We start from the raw sequence: 22114 nt of genomic DNA, 5'->3' as shown, positions 1-22114 counted from the left end.
TCACTCACGCACACGTACTATTTGGAATAAATTAATGAACAGAGAGATATTATTTCTGTTTAAATAATTATTGATAATTTTACATAATAATGAGAAATTGTAAGTAGTTTTGCTGGCTTGATCTCGATGATCTCAAACACTTTAAGTGCATTAGTAGAGAAATAGATCAAGTTATCTATTGTTATTGTTTTCCAATGTAACGATAACTTTTCGATTCAGTGTCATACTTCCCGTACTTCCAACCAGTTGTTTTCTCGCCGTTAGACTATCTGCTTAAAAGTTTTGTTACACACGTGTAGCGAGTGATGGTAAAGACACTTTGCGCAAAGGGAAATGCGACAGTCGATTTATTATGTACAACGTGAGTCATACCTTGATCGATACTTGCTCTGCCAGTACATTCCAGTTGCTATATTGCAGCAACCTTAGTCTTTTCAACTATGTAACGCTGTCAAGTTATTTCAATTTAATTGTACTTTGCCAACTTTTTCATCATACGAACGCTCAGATATGTTTCAATCGTTTATTTTTCATGCATTCTAACTCAACATTTTTTAATTATAAAATTTGAATTAGATTCTAACTGAATTTTATAATTACAATAAATTCGCTATATTTTTATAATTTAGTCTAAAGGCAGACCGACTTATTACGTGAATATAATGCAATCGAGTTTGCGACACGATGTAAATCTTTTCAATTAATAGTAGTGCATTGGTAAATAAATTTTAAATTTTAGTTGTTTAATTTTTTATATAATTATCATTAGAAATTATAAGCATATTAAAATGTGCTTTGAATTAACAAATTTTATTTGATTGTATTTTGAGTCTTTGTTTAGTGAAGGATTAGAAAAGTTTAAGAGATTATTATAAAACTAGTGTATAAATTTTAAATTTTGTTTACAGTGTAGGAAAAGCAAGATATACATGTATTTACATAGGGAAACGGTACCTTTTTGCCATTTTTTAAATGTAATGTTTTATACAATAGAATAAACAAGAAAGCAACATGTTCATAAAGTTGCACGGTATGCCAAACGTTAGATTTTCTAATATAAGAAACTTTTATATTAGATTTTTTATTATTATATTAGACTTTTATATTAGACTTTTATAAGAAATTTTTATATTTGACACATGTGCGCACACCCTTATATTTAATTTACGTATGACTTATTGATGAAATTTAATTAATTATTAATATTAAGCTTTAAAATGTTAATTGTTAATTTACTTTTGTTCTTAAAATTTATATGTTTCTTTTTTGCCAGAAATATTGTTTTAATTAAAATTATAACATTTTTTTCCAATTTTTACTTAATATTAATGCATTGAGTTTTATCTGCTATCTAAATTATTTATTTGAATATATATTGATCTATTTGGAATAACTTAATTTTAGGATATCTATATGTAATTGCTGTAAACTTTTTGAATAATGCTTTTTATTTCTTTGAATATTTATACAATAGAATTGACGTTTATTTGAATCATCAATCGTTGGATTCTGCTGGATTCTTCGGTATTCTATAATTATTACGATTTTATCTCGACTAATTGTCATGTGTAATAGCATTGTACATTACATTACAATAGCATGAGGTTGATAATCATCTTGTCTCACGCATCTAGCAGCTGACGGTGCCGTTATCGGCAAACCTCAATACGTTTAAACGCCATATCCGCGTGTGCAAGATTCTCACCCTAAATTTTATCATGTCACGCGATTTTCGTATCTTTGATGGCGGTTTAAAGAATACGTCTCAATGTACGCCGGAGTGGAATACGTGAGCAGCGAAGCAAACAGAAGCTACGTGTTTCGAACGTAGATGAAGATAATGATACTGTTCAAATTATGAATTTATGAGAGGAATTACTCACATACTTGTTCACGAGTAAAAAAGGAAATTTTGTATCAACAATTTACAAAATACAAAAATGATCGATTATATTGTCAGAGGCTTTACTGAAATTAGTGTTTTAATACTGAATTTAATACTGAACACTCCTTTATTTCCCGTACAATTATCACATAATACTTGTAAAATCTATACATGTATGTAGATACGAAGAGTGAGAATTAATTTCATTAGAATTAATTTCAGAAGTGGTAAAAATTATAATTTGGCATAAATTTACATAAGAAAATTATTCAATAAGAGAGGAAAATGTCTGAATGTAAAAGTTTTTAAATAAAATACTTTCGCATAGAATCTCCGACCACGTTGAGAAAGTTTGGTTTCCAACTACATCGATTCGATCTCCCCACTTGATAGTCGAGTGACAGCGCGCGAGGCTAATATACCGCATCGCGAAACCGGGAGTTGCGTGCAGGCTCCTTAAAATTCAACTGAAAAGTCTCTGCAAAGCTATATGCAAGATTTTCTTTTTTGGTCCTACTTCGGTAGAGTGACACAGGATGCATCTCCGATAAGAATCCTCTGTGTGCGCAAGAGTGTGCCTCTTGTGTGCTTTTAGCGAGCTTGAAAACTCGTCGATCCGTGTCCCTACACAGATGAGAAATAGACTCCAAGAAGTTGATGCTCTATTTCTATGATTTGCCTCGATGCCGACTTTTCGTTATCGAGGCATGCGCGCTTCGCGCCTCGCGTTTGTGCGCGTCTATAATTAATCAAATCGCGATAATAATCGCATCAGAGCATTTCGCGAGCAGGTAGAGAGCAGGTTAAATTGAATGAAAAATCTCCTTTGTTTGATAAGTTGTTAAATAATTATTTAAAAATTAATTAATTAAAATCCGCTAATTAGCGGCATATGTTATTCGTGCAATTCGGCGACAAGAAACAGTCCAGAGCTTACGTGTGTCACAGCCACACACAGTTAGGAGAGAGCGACGAGATATTTCGAGTGTACTTAACGAATGGCACAATTGTAACTACATGCCGCTCCAGTTTTCGTCGCGTGTATATTCGCCAGAAACAAAAATATTCACTTTTGTTACATTTGCACGTCACCGGAATAAGTTCTCGAGGTAAATCGTGAAAATACGGTATCAACTTTTCAGAGTTTACTTCTCAACCGTGTTGAGACTCAACGTCAACCCTCCCTTCATCGATGAGAGTAGCCTATGCTGAAGAGTAGGGAAGACCGGGGCTAAATGACACCAAGGGCTTCTTGGCAATGTAATTTTTTTTTAGTATTTATCTTGAAACGAACAGTAAATAAAAAAATCGCGAAACATTCTTTTAGAATACAGATACCTTTCTCTAAGTTTTACTAAAATCGGAATAATATTACATTTTTAAAAAATAAAAAACCAATTTAACAGTAGCAAAGTAAATTTTTGAGACTCTCAAAATTTTATATTAACATTTTTTAACGTCAATGTATAAAGTTGAGCAACGTGTTACTAATTAGAGTGAAGTTTTTTTGCAAACGTATGATATACTATTTTGATTGATAAACGCAATTTTAATTCATAAAATGATTGAAATGAAGCAGATGAGAGGTCGAAGTCAGTTGGCTCATATTCAACTCCGCGTCACGCCGTGGCATTGATTATTATACGTGCAGATTACATGCATTTTATACGGAGCCCTCTTGTCCCACTACGCTACTGGGGCCCGGTTTTTCATTATCTAGTTATCTTATGATTAAGCTTAGATTTAAGTTTTAGCCAATAAGCTTCACCTATGTCATCGTCATGGATCAAGTCCATTGGATAAAACATCAAGTAAAATTTAATCAGTTAATTAGATAATGAAAAACCGAGCCTAGGCCCTACTAATCAACTGACCCCGATATTGGGGCAAAATGGCCACGTTGTTGCACGTTTATATTTTGGTTATTATAAAATAAAACGTACGACCAACAAGATCATATTAGGCATTAACATATGGAGAAAGGTTGCCTCTATCACGTTTGTATAGGCAATTACAACAATTAATTGTTTGAGAAGTTCTAGCTTTAAAATTCTAAAATATGGGGCGTTTAGCCCCGATCTCCCCTAAACATTTAATTCATAAAATTATTTCGCCAAATCGTCCGCGAATACACTCTGATTTACTGATATTAATTAATTAATTTTTCATTAATTACTTGCAACTTTGCAAAACTTTGCAAGCAACTCTTGTGCTCAGTTTAATCCGCTTTATCCGCCCACGAGAGGCGATTATTTATCTACGCCCTTGTATTAAAATTATTACATTTTGCTGTTACAAAGATTATGATAAATTGTAATTGATGCAAGTTAAATTAATTCTCTCGTATAATTTTTATTTTTCTCAATTATTAACTTATTTATGTTATATAGACTGTATAAAATGGTCTAACTCTAGAATATTTGAGAGTAGTAGATTAGGGTAATTCAGTTAATTATAAAATAAATTGATAAACCAAGTAATAAAATATAATTTTGTCCGAGCCCTAATTTAAATCTTGTATGATAAATTTGAGAAAATTCTTCAAATTTTAATCTTGCTCTTCAAGAATTTGTTTTCAACATATTTCATATGGAAAATAAGTCACAAATAAACATATAAACAATGGGTTTTTATTTTTTTAATTTCTAATATAGTGCAATGTTCAGTTGATGAGAAACAAGGGGTTGCATCGTGCTTTTGGAAGCGTCTGTGCCGGTATTAGCAACCATACTCGTATTTGACACTTTCATTGCTAGAGAGTAAAATCTAATATAGTAAAATAATTTTAGGGATAATATAAAAAATTTAGTCCAACTGCATAATAATCTGTTTCAACTCTTGAGAAATCTACTTTAGAGACGTTATTAAAAGACACTCTTTGTGTTAAATCGTTGTCATTAAAGTATTATTCAGAGAATACAAGGGAGAAAAACTAGTTTGCGACCGTGGTTGACATCAACGTGACGTCAACCACGAATCGCACTAGAAGTTAATGCGATTTCCAAACAAGCGTAACATTAGCTGACTCTTTCAAACTTAGGCCTCTGAGAATCCTCAGTGAACTTTTGTTCCGTAATGTAACTTTGTCTATAACACGTGATAGATATCCGATAAAAATTTCTAGGTGTCCATAACGCGCTTCATTGCACGCGCGTGTGAGACTCAAGTCTCTTTCTTTCGCTGAGAATAACTCGCAACTCGGAATATGTGACAACGGAATATCGGTTCCGCGAGATGGAGAAATGCCTTTTTAGATTTTTACTTTGATCTCTGCCCACCAAGTTTTTAAGTTTTTATATGCACATGCGTGAGGCAGTTTCAAGGTGCGAGTGTTGTTCGAATCAGATGAAAACTTGTTAGCGGAATCAAGCACGTAGGAGAAGATCGAGAAGATGAGGGTGATGAGGGAATCTTTAAAGGAGATGGGATAGTTGCCAAGATGCTAGTGAACGAGTCGACATTGTGACTCCGAAGCTCACTCACAGAAGTCAATCGATTCAATTTAATTCCGCTGCTGCAGCTCTAACGATTTAACGGATTAATTGTAACTCATCGTTTGCCAAGTTTTTTTCTCTTTTAATTCGAATGGTTTTATTTCGTAATATTTAAAAAAGTGCAGTTTGTTGCACAATTAGGTTTGCGCGTATGCGTTTCTTGTCGATTGAAATTTATATAAATTTCATTGTAATTACTATTTAGTCGTATTAATAGTATAACTTATTCTCAAGTATACTCGTAGATGCAATTTAAGGATAGTGTATGCAAGGTTGTATACACATACGTGTGTGCGCACGTATAATTCATTTTCGGTACCAATATTTTGTCGAGAAATCTGTTTATTTATTTAATTATTTCATCAACTGCGATTATTGTGTAAATGTAAAGATATAAATATAAATTAGTCACAAAATTATTACATTACACAAATTGTATTTTAGTTTCCATTCATCTGCACCAAAAACTATTTTATTCATGAACAAGTTCTCACTAATTATCAGATATTTATTCTCGTATTATTCATTTGTATTCACACGAGTTCGCGTAATGTCCATTAATCATTTAACGTGAAAATATATTCGATGTTTGATTAACATTGATCCCTTTGATAATTGTTGCTCGCCATAATGCACAGTTGGTTTATAACATTTTATTATATAAAGAATAGTGATGAATGATTTTTGATAGTTTGATAAAAAAAATTAACAAGTTCTTAATAACAAATTTTTTTAAATTTACATTAAAAAAATTTTTTTTTAATTTATCCATTTTCAACGCACGCATTGTTATAATTAATGTTTACTAGACAGTAATTAGAGGGGTGTCTAGGAAAACTCATGAAACATCAGTCGTCATCATCGTCGAGGAACTACTTTACTGGTACGTCATCTTGTCGTTTTGCATCATGATAATCGAAACATCTTAACTCGCATAATCTCTTGTAATTTCGCTAATAATAACAAACGAGATCACATGTAAATAAAGTCCTATAAATAGTTAATAAACACATGCTCTCACGCGCGCATGCACGCGTAAAAAACATGAACAATTTCAGTTTTGCGAGTGTGAGGAACCTTTAAACTTTTTTTAAGAGTACAATCTTTTTTATCGGGATTTTTTCTTAACACTAACGTAATATAGTGAACAACGATATCAACATGATTTTTGTAAAACAACTTTTGTAAAGCGAATATTATATATTCTTTCTGTTTCTTCCTTTTATTGTTTGTGGTCAGAGTCAAAATTCGCGTATCTCTGACAGAACTGGAGTGAAAGAATTTCAGGAGGATGGAACATTTTCAACATTTTCAATTCCGAAACCGTTTAGGCGTGATCAAGGTCAGCTTTGTGCCATAAACGTCACAGTTATTGGAAAACACGCGAACACGTTACGCTTTACAGTAGATTTCTCTTGCTCTAAGCGAAATCGTTGATTTGGTCGCAGTCACGAAACATGAGTGCATTGCACGAATGTATCTACCCCTTCAAGCCCGTTGCCCGCATGCATTCCATGTATTTTATACTCGCGATCGTGACGTCAGCCCTTTTGCATTACGCGTGCATAAAGCGCTTTTAGAAAATATGAGTAAAGTATAAGGAGAATAAAGTTTTGTCTTGACATCCTTGCAAAAGAATGTATAAATCTTTCACGAAAAAGAAAATTTTATTCAAATTGTCTGGCAATATCAATTATAAAATTGGACTCATCTTTTTTGCAATGTATCGTAACATATATTATAGATAAAATCAAAATTTTATATAGAAAAATAAAAGCGTTACTAAAATGCATATATTATAGTTTCTCTCCCCCTTTCCCTTCTTCCCCCCCTCACTCACTCTTTCTCTCTCTCTACACACACACACACACACACACACACACACACACACACACAGTCATTCCGCGCATTACTCTTTGTCTTATAATAGTTGATATTAATCTGACCAAAGCGTAAAATCAATTTAGCAGCAGTCATAGTTTGATAACAGTATCGAAGTTGAATAATTACATTTAGTGTTCTAATTTTGCATTTTATTGATAGAAATAATTTTTGCACCGTAATTAAATTGTCAAACATGTCTGTGATTTTATTCTTTTATTAAATTATATTATTATTATGCGCGTGCATACATCTTATTTATTTCTATTATAAATATTGATTTCATTGAACAATAGTAGTTTATTTGATAGAATTGTATTGTTTTATAATAACTCTAGCAGTTTTGATAAAACATACTTGGTTATCTTACGATTATTCTGAAATATAAGTGACATTTTATGTGATTACTGGTATGGTATTTGTGAGACAAGTTTTTAAACGACTGTTAGTATATTTTAAATGATTGTTCCAAGCATGCTGAAGGGACTAATTTCCCAGAAACTTTTCCTTATTGCCTGTTTGTAAAACAGTTAAAAGGGAAAAATGTCTTTTAACAATTGTCTGCAGCTGTTGCGTATTGGCATATTAGCGCAACTAAAAAGTGGCGGAACACTGAACGAACAAGTCCACAAAAGCAGTGATTAAAATAACCAATTTGTTAAACACCTAATAACAAAGATAATACGGGGTAGCCGTAATACTCCTTTCTCCTCTATTTATAGTTTTTTCTGATTCTTAATATTATATAATTTTATATATATTTAATCTTAATTGGATTTATTTTCTACTGAATACGATAGAAACATGTTATTATAGAATGTAACATAATTCTACTGATTAAAATAATTGTTTCGATTTTAGCAATTTCTTATAGAAGAACTTACCGTTTAAACGCTAATTTATAATACACAGGCAAGTTTTGAGAACATTTTTAAGAAAATCTGTATGCCTCATGAGTAAAGTTTCTACTTGGGAAACTACTCGAGGCATCGTATGATGATATCTTAAACTTAAAAAGCGTCCGTTATCAAAGTTGTGATACCAAAAGAATATTAAAAGAACTGTATTACGGTAAATTTAGTTTTTTGCATCATATTGCTATAAAACTTCAACATTCTGTGTTAGGAAAAGAAAGATATATTATTACATTATTTTTGCTTATGATTTTAAATATTTTTGTATTTATACTTACTATTGTAATATAACTGTGCTTATATTCGATGGATACGTAGATTTAATTTTTATTATAATAGGTTAATTTTTTAATTTTTTAATTTTATTTTTGTGGCGGCTCGTATTACTACTTCTGTTCCTCTTCCAAATGCCAATGTTGCAACAATTATATTTCTATAAACTTTTGCTGTATGAGTATAGTATTTGTTACAAATGTTTACTTTTAGCATATTATTTTTTAGTAATTATTTTCTAAAATTTTTGCAATTAATTTTCTCGTTCATTAAAAACTGCAACGTCATTGAAAATACTTAATTATCTTTAAATTATGACATAATGTAAATCTGGAAAAATACGAAACAATGTTACGAGGTCTGTTTTTGCTATGTTCGGGAAAAATAAAACAAACATCATTTCTTATAGTTTTTGAGACGATGGTGTTATTTAAAATTACATTGCATTGTGAAAATACGTAGAAAACAGCGTTTAAATCGGGAAAATGTGTGACATTGCAATTATACGCGAGATAGGACGTTAACGCTACAGATATCGATGGTACATAGTGTCATTCATCATGTTTTGACGTTAAAAATACAGAATATTTAATTGAAATATTATATCTAGAAGCAAAAATATCAGACGCAAAGAAAAGTTTTCGTATCCTGGTACGTGGTGGGGAAAGCCAGCTGTGTAAAGCTGGTCCTCCAATCAGCCAATACTCAAAATTTAATAATGATTATTACTATCCGATTGGTGGTATTTGCTAGTCTAATCTTGACGATTGGTAGTCGAAATTGCAATTAATACTACGAAAAAAGACATTGCGTGAAATTGGTCTCCCTTTTATAAAATTCGGCTTTCCAGCTTGCTTAAGTAATTATATTCGTAAGCATTCGTTTGGTGATTGGCTAGTCCATTCCCGATAATCCCGATAGTCAAAACTGTAATTAATAATACGAAAAAAAGGCATATTCGATTCGATTCGATTCGATCTCATTCACAAATGCTTCATTCGCGCCGCACTGTTAGTCTGCACACATTTATCGCAATGCAATATTTTAAAAATTTTGACGTGCTGCACGGAATATTCTCTCTCTTTTATTCCGTATATCTAACCTTGCTAGATTCATACTAGGTGTGATCCATTTATTTATCACATCTACCTTTATCTGTTTCGCCTACTTTCACCATGTCATAAATTTGCACTCCAAAGCGATGGTATCGTAAAGCAGCTTTTTTAACATTTATATTTATTTATTTTATTCGCAAAAAAAACAAGAAGTAATGCGTACTTTATTTATACAATTTGTGATTATATGATTCGTCAACATTGATTTGAACGGTATATAAGTGCACATCTGCATTGCTCTTTCGTCATGAAGTAAAATATTCAATTTTTATGAAAAAAATAGCTTTCTGCTTTTTATGGATAAAAATTTATATAATTTTTACACTTTAATTACATTTTTATATGATATAAATTACAAAGAGATAATGGCTTTAATGGATAAGTATTGTATAATTGCCAATGCAAGCTTTCACGATTTTTAGAGCGTACAAACATAAAAAAGAAATAATTTTTTTATATAAAGTACATCTTAAAAAACGTTTAATATCAAAAATGATATACATAAAAAAAAAACATACATATACACAGCAACACAAGCGTTAAATTTACAAAACGACACTGGATCTTCGTGATTCTATTTATTTTAATTTGATTCGCTAGTTGCGCTTTATGAGTTTTCTTAAGTTTCTATTAGTTTACATATACTAATTTGTGTAATCAAGACCAGAGATTTACTAGGTGGAGATTATTATTTTTCATTTTTGCATCGCTATGACATTACTTACTCTCTGTAAACTTTCACTGCACTGTTTCTTCGCTCGTTCTCTCTAAGTTTTATTTTTATTATTTTTTCTTTTTTGCTGTAGTTTTAATTATTAATTTTGTTCTTAGATAATCTTTCTTAAAAAAAAAAAAAAAAAGTTTAAAGATATAAATACAAAAAAAAATGTTTTTTATCAGATGATACAGTTTTTATAATTTATATTTTGTGATAATTAACGTTTTTACAACAATCCAAAGGAAGTGTCTGAGAAATTGGGTCCCAAAATTGGCAGAAATAGCAACACTCAGACATAGCTCCATAGTGAAGAATTAATTATAAAATAAATTAATAAATTAAATAATAAAATATATTTATATCGATTGAGAAATACTGCTGGATGTGATATTAATATCGAGCTGATCAGTGTTTCTTTTATTTTAGCTATATCTCGAAAACGTAGAATCAAACCAAAATGGGGCAAACTGCATATGTTAAAGCTAAAAGTTGATACTTTTGCTTGGCTTTAATGAATTTTGGAAAAAGTTTAGTGCCGGTGCTACAATGTTTTGAAAATTCTATTGTAGAAATCATCACTTTTCATCGATCTCTTTCGATGACATTTTTTTGAAAATTGTGACGTGATAACCAACTTTGGCTGTCGGATTCGTTTTCAGCGACTAAAAATTCATCGGAAAACACTTTGTTTATTTAGGTTTTACAAAAAGTCTATTTTTGTATAATTTTGTTATTAATAAATCTGTAACGTTTGACTTATATTTCGGATTTTTAAGTGTTAAGGGAGTATTTTTGATTTACGGTTTTAAAAAATTAATTTTTTTTGCATTTTTGTATATTTTCTAAAGTTGTTCAAACCTTTTAAAATATATTCTCACAACATCAGTTTTGAGATCCCAACTTATCTGGAACTCGTCTAGAAAATAAAAAACGTAATTAAATGTAATTTTTTTTAAATGGCATTTTTTAAAATAGTTCCCATGATAATTCGTATAATTTTAATTTGATCAATTTGAAATTTTTTAATGTTTGTAACACTTTCCTGTACGCTGCACAACAATTCTGTTTTAAAACCACATTACAAGGAAAATATAAAAGAAAACAATATAGTTTTAGAAAACCAGAAATATTACAAAATGCTCTAATAATATCAATACATACTCACTATTGTTTCAACTATACAATTTGTAAGAGAAAATCGTATAAATTTTATTTTTGTTTTTCAAGAATTTGTTTTTAGCAGATTATACATAGCCATAAATGTATGCGTGGGTTCTTATTTTCTGGTTTATCAAAGATCATATTTTTATCAGTATTAATACAGTGCAATATTTAGTTTTCGAGAAATACGGAGGTGCTTTAGGAGGTTAGTATTGACAACTTTCCTTTAGTATTATTGATTTTATATTTTACATGACATAAAAATCTATACGTATATTTTCGATTAAAATGACCAACATTATTGAGAGTTTTATACTCAACTTAATATTTTTTTTACAAAAAATTTATATTTTGTTTCAAATGTTAGTTTCCTAATTACTTTATCATGGTTAAAAAATTGAAACGCATCCTTTCAGATATCGCTAGGAAGAGAGATTGCAGCCATTATCATCTAACTTTCGATGTATTTGATTATTCTTTCACATTGAAGAGGATCCAAATTCAGGTTCGAAACGTCTGTATACTTCATTAATACAATTTATTTATAACTTACATGGAATAGTTGTTTTTTTTTATGTTTGTACGTTCTAATAATTGCAAAGGTTCGTAATGGTATAAGTACTTATTTATTATATTTATCAATTGTATTTTTATACGTATCGGGAATTTTAAGCACGCCATTTTCAAAATTTTAAATCAAAATGTTATATGCGCTCACACACACACACACACACACACACACACACACACACACACACACACACACACGCGCGCGCATATACATACGCACGCACGCACGCACGTATACCTTTTTGCCACTGAGTTGACATATTATAACTATATTCGATTTTCATGCAGAGTTTCAGTGCGGTGGATGCATCAATTAGTTTGTTTACGTTAATCGACCTTTGATGCTCATAGTAATTTTTTACAGCTTTAATTAACTCAAAACGCTTTTGAAAGTGGTAATTAAAATTTTGTAAACAATACTTGAGGATATTTACTGATATTTATTGAGTTTTTGACCAAAAAATTGCATACTATTATCGATGTGTGAGACGTTTAATTCCATAAATTGTTTAATTCCATGAATTGTTCCACGAATGATGTTAAAATAGTATCCCTTATTGACTGTTAGATCGGGCGACAAAAAGAAATTTAGATTTTAGTTCAACCGCTTTGTTTAAATTTTAAATAAATAATCTCGGGTATTTTTTGAGCAGAAGATACGCATAAACCTGGAGTTTAGGGGGATATAATTTGCAGGCATCTAGAATCGGCCCCTCCTTGCTTTCCTCCCTTTTTTTTTGTTAAATTGCTCATTATACATATCTATACATATATAAATAGAGTTAGTCGCTCTTTGTTTAAAGCTTTCTTTGTATGTTAGGATTGGTAAAAATTTTTAACTTTGCACGGGGTTGTGGTAATGCGTTCTGTTACGTCAGCTCATTGTTGTATATATTTGCTGATATTATTCAATATAACTAATTTTCCATAAAATTTGATATATTTTGTCGATAATATTTTTAGCAAGCAAATTTGTTTTTAACAGACTTAATTTGATTGAGTATATTTAATAAAACCCAATGACTACATAAATAGTCTTTATTTGATGAATGTGTCGTTTTCAAAATATATACCTAATGTGAGAGACTGATGTATAAAATTGTTATTTTCTATATACTCGTGCAGTTAGGAAATTGAATGATATAATATAACAAATCATAAAATAATGTATATTTAATACATTTTTTGAAATGTTATCTGTTGCAGCAGATTTTTATATGACACATATAATATGTATATCTTTTAATAGTTTGGGCATAAAGCGCACGTTTTAATTATAAATTATTATAAAGATTATTACGGTAAATTACGGAAAATTACGGTAAATTTTATAAATGAGTCTTATTTTATGCTGGATTTCATTTAGAGTTGAGGTATCTTATACACAATTACGCTTTTCGTTATTTGTCTGTCTAAACAAAAGCTTGATAGTATAGTGCAGAAAGATTTCTGTAATATTGCAGAGGTAAGATATTGAAACATTGAAAAAGTTACATTTACATTGCGTAATGTCTCTAAGTAATGTCTATACAAGGTAGTAGCAATGTCCAAATATTTGCTTCGATCTGCGAGAAATATTTTTGAAATATTAGAAAAATCTTTCTGAAAGACTTTCGGTGAGATTGATGACTTATTTGGTTTTATTTCCACCTATTGCAGAAATATTAAAAAAAGAAATGTATACATGTACACATGTATGTATATGTATATACAACATATGCGGGAGTAAATGTTGGCTACATTATTGGCTACTTTTTACGAGTGTTGAAAAAGTTTATATCTGTTCCAGAATTCTTTATATAGTTAAATTCTCAAATATTCCAAGATTTTTTATTTTAAAATTTGCACTACATTTCCCAACTGTATAGTAAATGTTCATAATTACACTGGGTAACAAATTACAATTTTTTTTTAGATCACAAACTAGATAGGGTGATTCTTATAGATTTTTTTATTACTGAAAACGCTGTGTCACCTCATATATTTAAAAAAATTAGATTTAAAGTTGCCAAAAATGGCACTTTTCAGCATGTTTGAGCTAAAATAGCTCAAAGATGTGATGTAATACAATACAATTTCATTTACGGATTTGTTTTCAACAATCTAAAATCTATAAAATTCACGTATTTTATTAATGGCATTATGTAAATTAAAATTTATAATTATAATTAAAAGATAGGAAAAATAATCTCCGTTTACGCAATTTAAATACTCACCTGCAATTACGATTTCTCGGATCGCCGATTACGAACGTATGGCCAAAATTGTCAAATATAATTGCTTGAAAAATACTTGTTTGAATAATATACAAAAAACTTGATTTAATAAATACTGCATCATTGTTCCGTCATTCTATTTGTAAAATAATGGTTATTTACATTTGATATATTACATATTATAATTGGCATGTTTATAAAAAAAGTTGATAATTTAATGTAATAGCATACTATAGCAAAGGGCTAACGATCACAACATATATTATTTTACTCAACTTACACACTTCCTATAACATAATGAATAATAACACAAGCGGTTAAACAATTTATTTATCACAATTACATAAATGTGCCACGTTAATGAAAATATATAACGTGACTCGGCGTATAATTACGATTGTAAATTTTTCATCAGAGAGAACATATATTTATATGTTTATTAAACTTGATAATCATTCGTGCCACAGTCTTATGGGAATCACCTATCGTTCTCCATTATATTTACAAATTTTTACATTCTCTCTTGCTAATCTCTGTGTTTCGAACCAATTTTTTGTGTCTTATATCGCGCCATCATTACACCTGCTGCTTTTCGAGGCGGCAGCATAAAAAATCGGCTGACAAAAATATTTATATGCAAATTTGTTTCGTATACATAAATAATTTTATTAATATATGCACACGTATACATATAGATATACAGTGGTGCAGAGGCTTTAATTTACAAAATATTTACACGGCAAGAATTTTGTCCATTTATCGACATGTATGGCACTGAGAAACACACTTTTATTTAAAAAATTTTTAATTAAAAGTCTTTACTTTTGCCAGACGGTTTTTATGTTCGTATGCCGGAAAAGCAAGTGTAATATTGACGCGATGTAAAACACAAAAATTTGATTCAAAGAACAAAATTTTCAAATACCCAAGTTTGTTTCGGTATATAATCGGCAGAAAGATGGCTGGGCTATAGTTATTCACGTCGCAGTCTTAACTATAAGACTGCGACGTGAATAACTATATTATTATGATTTAACATACATACGTATAATTATTTTCTGTGATTAAAAATTTACACTCGTAATCTGTAATTATGCTTCATAATAAATGTCGTCCAAGTAGTTGTGTTCTTGTTAAAAGAATGGTACACGTATGTAATTGTGATATAAATATATTGTTTAACCGCTTATATTATTCGTTATATGTTCTAGGAGGTATTGTATTTAGGTTGAGTGGAATGATACATACTTTTGCTATAATAGATAATCATTTTTGTATAGAACAGGATTGTCTCTTTCCCGAATTACACCACGTAAAGGCTTATAACTTTAAAATTATGAACAACATTTTTAAGTGTTTTACATCATAATTAAGTGCAATATATTTCTTTTGCTATATAATTTGTTGCATTATTATAATCTTTTTAAACAAGGAATTTTGATAAGTTTCGTGCACGATTTAGGAAACAGGTCTCTGAAATCGCATCACAAGTTACCAAAATCGCATTGGTTCTCTATTATTTATGGACTCTCCTTTAGTTCGTTCCGTTCCACGTAAAACTTTATTCCGATAATATCTCAAAAATGCCTCCTTTTTTTTTTACAAAAATACCGAAAATCCTTTCTACTTCATTCAGTCTTACTTTATAATCTCTATACTTTTCGAAAGCACGCAGATTCGTAGAGCCTAAACACCATTTGTCGTATTTTCTTTTGGCCATTTTCCATTTGTTATAAAAAAACAACAGTTTATGTATAGCTAAAATTATCGGATAATATCTCGGAACATCGTGATGCAATTTAAAAAACTAGGGTATTTTGTAAAATTTTCTTTACCTAATCTACAAACGTGAAAGAAAAGGAAACTAACTTTATTAATCTAATTCTAACGTAAAAGTATTGTGATCATTGCGAATGATCAAAACCTAGGCCATTCACCTAATCTTTTTGCAATTCAACTATTATACAAAGTGTGTTAAAAAATAATTACACTATTGTGATTTTTCTTTAAACATAAGTAAAACAAAATTTCTATTGTGCCTAACGTCTCGATGTATAGTTTAATAAAAAATAAAACATCGTAGCATTGGTACTTGTAGTTTTCAAATAATCTTCTAGAGAATATAAATGTACAGTAATTGAACTTGTCGGCGAGGTAGCGCGAGCTTTAAGAGCCGGTGTGATTTCAACAACTTTCCATTATATGTTTTATTGAAATTTGCAAGCGTTATGTGACATTTTATTGCCTCATGTAAGTATTGTTGAAGTTATGAATGATATAATGTTTAGGAAAAATATGTTTTAAAAAACTTAAAGGAAATTATATAATATATGTACAATGTATAATGAACATGAACTTTTCTACTTTTATAAAGAAAGAATTTATTAAAAGGATTATTTTTTATTTTTTATTGTTATTTTTTATAACAGAATTCCACGCTTTTTATATGATGCTCGTTATGATAACGTATGTAACTTTGCGAAAATAAAGATAATTGTCGACATTAATTAATAATTATGCGTTAAAGATTACCTAAAATCTATCGATAGGAAGTCTAATATTGGAATGTTGGATAAATTCCATCAATAATTCATTTTATCAAATTTTTATTAGAACAGTCACACTTGAAATTACTATTGTTTTAATTAATTATGTTTTATTAATAAGCCATTTTTTCTCATGACCAATGTAATGTGTTATCGCACGTTCTTGGTCTTACCTTTATTAAAAATTTACTTAATAGAGATATTTAGAAAAAATGTAATAAAGAAAGAAAATCGTTTTGATCAGTTGGCTATATAATGACGAAAGTGCTCGTGGAAAGTCTTATGTATGACGTTCAGCGTTTCAAGAGAGAACTTTGATTTAGAAACTCGTGAAATCGACCTAGCTAGTATAAGAGTCAGATAAAGATGGATGTGGAAGAATTTTCAACATTCTTACACTTTCATGTCGACGGTGAAAGAACTTTGTTATATGTACGTACATATACATATATACAAGCGACACGACATGTATGAATAGTTTTTTTAACTTTGTAGTTACAATATCGATGCCAGTTGAAAATTCTGCCGACTTTTTTGATTACACGTTAAAAACTTTTTCAAGAACTTTGAATGAGCTGTACTGACATGTACTTAATAATTTTGCAATATTTGCAAAATTTTCCAATCGACAGTCATAATTAATCTATACATATATAAAACATAGATTATGCAACGTAATATTTACTTCTATAATATTGATATATTATATCTGTAGACTTAAAATATTTTATATATAAAATTAATTATCTTAAAATTGCTACCTTTTAAAATTAAAAAAAAAAATTTATTTTTTTGCTCGCTATAAGTAAATAAAAACTATTAGATTCTTGGGTATATTGATTTTATCCTCATTTTCTGCATATTATTCCGATTACGAGTAATAATGCAGTGTTGTTAAGTATTTGTTAATCAGACGACGTCTGATTAACGGTACTGCATTGCTGCTCGCAATAGTATAATAATAATAAAATAACGCAACGAATATTCATATGTATTAGCTTGATGTACTTTAGGATCTTTCTATTTTCAACGATATTTTCGATGTGGAAAATACTGTATAAAGGTAGAAACTTAGCAATTCAATCACATCTTTTAAATTCAACGCTCGCGTTCTACTAAAGAGATTTCTCAATTCGGAATTATTACAAGATATTTGGAGATTAGATAATTCTCAAATCAGTGTTACGTAAATTTACTCGTATCTTTTCATTATAAATTTTTAATGTTTAACGATGTACATGTATGTAGGACTCTAAACCAGGTCTACGACATGCAATCGTTTTATTTGTTAATTATATAAATATAGATATTTTAAATAAGTATCAATAGCAAGAGTATCGTACGCGCACTCAAAAGATGAATTGTGTCTTAAGGATTTATTCCTTTTTCCATGCTTCAGAATTCTTTGTGCATATAATTATTAGCAGATGTTCACGTAATACTATTTGTTGATGGAAACTCCCTTTGCCCCTGTGAAATGTTGCGCGCAGTTTATTTCACGCACCAATCACCTGTTGTGCGAGTTGCAGACTCTGGTACAGCAAACGACATTTTCGTTAGAAATTTTCAAACTTTTATAAATCTTGTTTGTCTTTTCGTGACAAGACTGCGACATTGTTCAAGTAAACGCATTGCTAATTCAAATTTCTATAGTGATGTCTGGAGTGACAATTTACGTACAATATTTCTTAAAGAACATTTCTGTTGTAGAAGAGATTAATTTACGGAAATAATTTTCTTTTTTTCGATTTTTTATTTAGAAATCTTTAAAAAAGACTATTGAATTTTGTTGAATTTACCATATAGTCTGCGTTATGTGCATCGAAAGATAATTTTTTTTTTACTTTTTTTTAATATATTTGCGATTATTTTAGCACCAAAGCATCCAAAAACACCATTTTTTGGCACTTTTAAGTTTAATTTTTTGAAAAATGTAACGTGATGGACAATTTTACTTATGGACTCGTTTTCACCGAGAAAAAAATTGATAAAAAATACCTAGAGTGTGTATAGCGCATCACTCCCGTGATATTTAATGGTTCCAAACCTTCTTTGCTGTGTGTGTGTGTGTGTGTGTGTGTGTGTGTGTGTGTGTATGCGCATGCAGACGCACATATACACGCACACGATGTATACATATGTGAGCAGGAACACAAGTGTTAAATCGTGTAGGTAAACGTACAAGCGAATCTCGTGAAAGAAACTTTCAAATATTTTAAATTTACGAATTCAAAAACTAGACATAGAAATGTTTTAAAAATTGAAATTTTTTTATCGGGGATGTAAGAGCTACGATATTAAACAAATTTAAACGTGCGTTGCGTCGGGCTTTTTTTTAAAAGGTTTAAAAACATTGAAAAGTTGTGCTACATCTTTGACGTGATCTCAGGAGAGTATACATGACGATAAGATTAATGAAACAGTGGTTTCATCGTATATTGGATTTCTGATTACTACTACAAGTTTGAGGGTACAAATCAGATTAAATGACACTATGCTTGTGATCATACTCAACGTTTGTAGAGTTTATATGAGTTTCTATGCGGTCACAGGCATGAACGGGGTGCAGTGCGCACGGTATGTGGTTTGGCGAATATTTCCAAGATCTATGGTGTTAGATGAATAGGTAACGCAACAACGGGATATGTTCAATTATCTCTGGGACACTACGATTGTTCCACTTTATGTCGCTTATGTTACACAAGGGTAACAAATTGCGCAATAGACGCCTGTTTTATTGTCATAAACTTTTAACGGGACACAAGTTTATTGGAAAGGAATACTGAGATATTTTAAAAGTGTACATATAATTTCTAATGCTGAGAAATTTGCCCATTTATTGTTCAAAAGTTTACGTGAAACGTAAATATCTGTTAGACCGAGTAAATAAATGTAAAATAGTTGTTACATTGTTTGCGATGTTACTTGAAATATCAAAATATTGTTTTTACAAACTTTATCACAAAAATGCCAAGCAACAAATATTTAAATTAAGTTTAACAGTGTATACAAAAGTGCCAAACTATATAAAGAATAATATTGTGTGTATGTGTGTGTGTGTGTGTGTGTGTGTGTGTGTGTGTGTTTGTGTGTGAAGAAACAGGTAATATTTTTGAAAAATGTTTTTCAAATTGTCATGTACGTATTTATGTGCAACGTGCACAAATGAATTATATCTTCAAAGAACTTATTGCTAGCCGTTTTATAATGCCCAGAGGTGACTTGTTGTGCTGTAATTCAAGTTAATCGTCGACAATAAGTTTGGTCTGAATAATGTCTTTCGGTTAGGGAGCGAGAGATAGAGTTTAGCATGAGAGATGTGGTTTAGATACGAATTAGATCAGGGCTAAATTCGAGTTAACCAAGAGCCTGCATTTGAGTTATATCTGAATTACATCTGAATTATGTTTGGCTTACGTTTGAGGTATATCTGAGTTATGCATAATATACGGCCACATTAGATATACTTGACGATACGATAATGTGCAGCGTGGAAAATGTAGCGTAACGTAAGTGCATGATAGCGCTTGTGACGAGTGTTAAACAGAAAATACAAAAATATTGTATTATCTCGATGTTAGATTATTTGGATGGTTTTTTTATCAATGTACATTCAATATATGTACATTATAAGTTCTTAATATTGCATCTTAACTTTTGAATACCCCGATCCCGTAAAATACGTAAACACGTACAGTTCCGGCTTTGGGAGACTTTCTCAACTTTGAGAATCTATAACTTTGGTTTCAATCAACTTTTTAACAATTTTTCAATAATTTTCTTTAAATAAAAGTTTAGAATCTGAGAAATATGACTGCATAAACGGCATTGCCAAAAAATGATTTATTGTTATGTTATAAAGAAAAAAACCAAAAATGGACAAAAATGAAAAATTGTTCAAAAATCCATTTTTCCTTAAAAAAAAAGAAATTATATTTTTGCAAGAAAAAACTTTGAAGGACTTTACAATAAGGCGTTTTAAAGAATCATATTTTGAAATAAAATTATGTCACTATCATTTCTATTGAAAAATATACTTATGTAACAAAAAGCAAATATGAGATATTTTTGATTAAGATGTCTAAAATTGAAAGTATATACGAGTAACATACGCAAAAAGACTAATTTGAATGTGTTTTGTCCAGTTTTTTTTTTAATATAAGATTACTCACAAAAAGTTTTACTCACACACAACGTTAGTCTCACAGACCCCAACAAAATTTTGCTGCCGTGTCGTTTGAATTCTAGTTGACCAAAAAAGTTGATCAAGCATATCATTCGAAAAAGGAAATATTAAACTTTTTTTACGTCCTGGTTCAAACTTCCTATCTTGTCCTGTCTTCACACAGCAAACGTTCGAATGAGGCCTCTCAGACCCCACTTGTATGCTTAAGGGTTAAATAAAAAGACAATTGTAGTATTTTTAGTATGAGTTATTTCAATTATATAAGTATCTTGAATTTAGTCGATTCTCTTCCGAAAACTAATTACGGTAATGCAATAATGACAATCTTAAATGTTCATTTATCTTTTAGCACAAATTTCTCCAAATGTTTCATGGTTCGTAACATTGGAATGTTAAAGATTCAAAGAGTATAATATATCTCACGACTTTTTTGACCTAATTTCCATCGACTGGAAGAGGTAAACGATTCTGACGCACGCCAATTCGTGGTGCCGCGTGTCCGCCGCAGACTTTCATGATAAAATCGATTCCCAAGCTTTCGGTCTTTCTTCCCCTTACCGTTTGTCCTTGTTTTCTTGCCTCCATTTTCATTTCGTCCTGCTCTCCTTTCGATATCATTTCGACCAGACTATTTCAGTCCGGTCACGCTTTAATTGATAATGGAAAGCTGTCGTGTCACTTTCGCGCTTGCCCGATCCACCTGCAAGCAAGCAGTTTTATTTATGCAAGGATTTTACTACGGAGATTATTTTTAATACTTGTGCAGCATTATATATATATATATATATATATATATATTTGTGTCATAAAATAATTTAATAAAATATTTTTTTTCAGTATTGAACGTTAAATTAGTCTAATTAAATTAATGTAATTTCAAAATAATTTGTAACTGTTGCATCCTATTCTCATTTAATTCGGCTAATTAAAAGAAAACAATAATGTAAGATTTTTAGAAATTTTATTTTTATAATAGATTTTTCCAACTTATTTGTTAACAACATATAATATCTTTTATTACTATTAACAACATTATTTATTATTTCCCACTCCCCTCTTCCTTTCCTCGTTACGTTATAATACAGTAAGTTTAATGTTTTTTATTAATAAATAATTAATAATAGCGTAAAAAAAATTAATAAATCATTTTGCGTG

General features: G+C 30.1%; 1 protein-coding gene and 1 long non-coding RNA gene across 15 annotated transcripts in view; both read left to right on the top strand.

Annotated features, from left to right (window-relative positions):
• The window catches only part of LOC105193078 (acetylcholinesterase), a 103195-nt gene that overhangs the window by 24372 nt on the left and 56709 nt on the right, over positions 1-22114 (top strand). The window lies entirely within an intron of this gene.
• On the top strand, positions 1209-21986 carry LOC120358474. The gene is made up of 2 exons (XR_005575418.1): positions 1209-11646; positions 11858-21986. It is a non-coding gene; the product is annotated as an uncharacterized LOC120358474 (long non-coding RNA).

The sequence above is a fragment of the Solenopsis invicta genome, chromosome 8 (genome assembly GCF_016802725.1).
Source record: "Solenopsis invicta isolate M01_SB chromosome 8, UNIL_Sinv_3.0, whole genome shotgun sequence".
Classification (NCBI taxonomy): domain Eukaryota; kingdom Metazoa; phylum Arthropoda; class Insecta; order Hymenoptera; family Formicidae; genus Solenopsis; species Solenopsis invicta.
The sequence above is the reverse complement of the archived record's forward strand: the minus strand, read 5'-3'. Positions and strand labels throughout refer to the sequence as shown.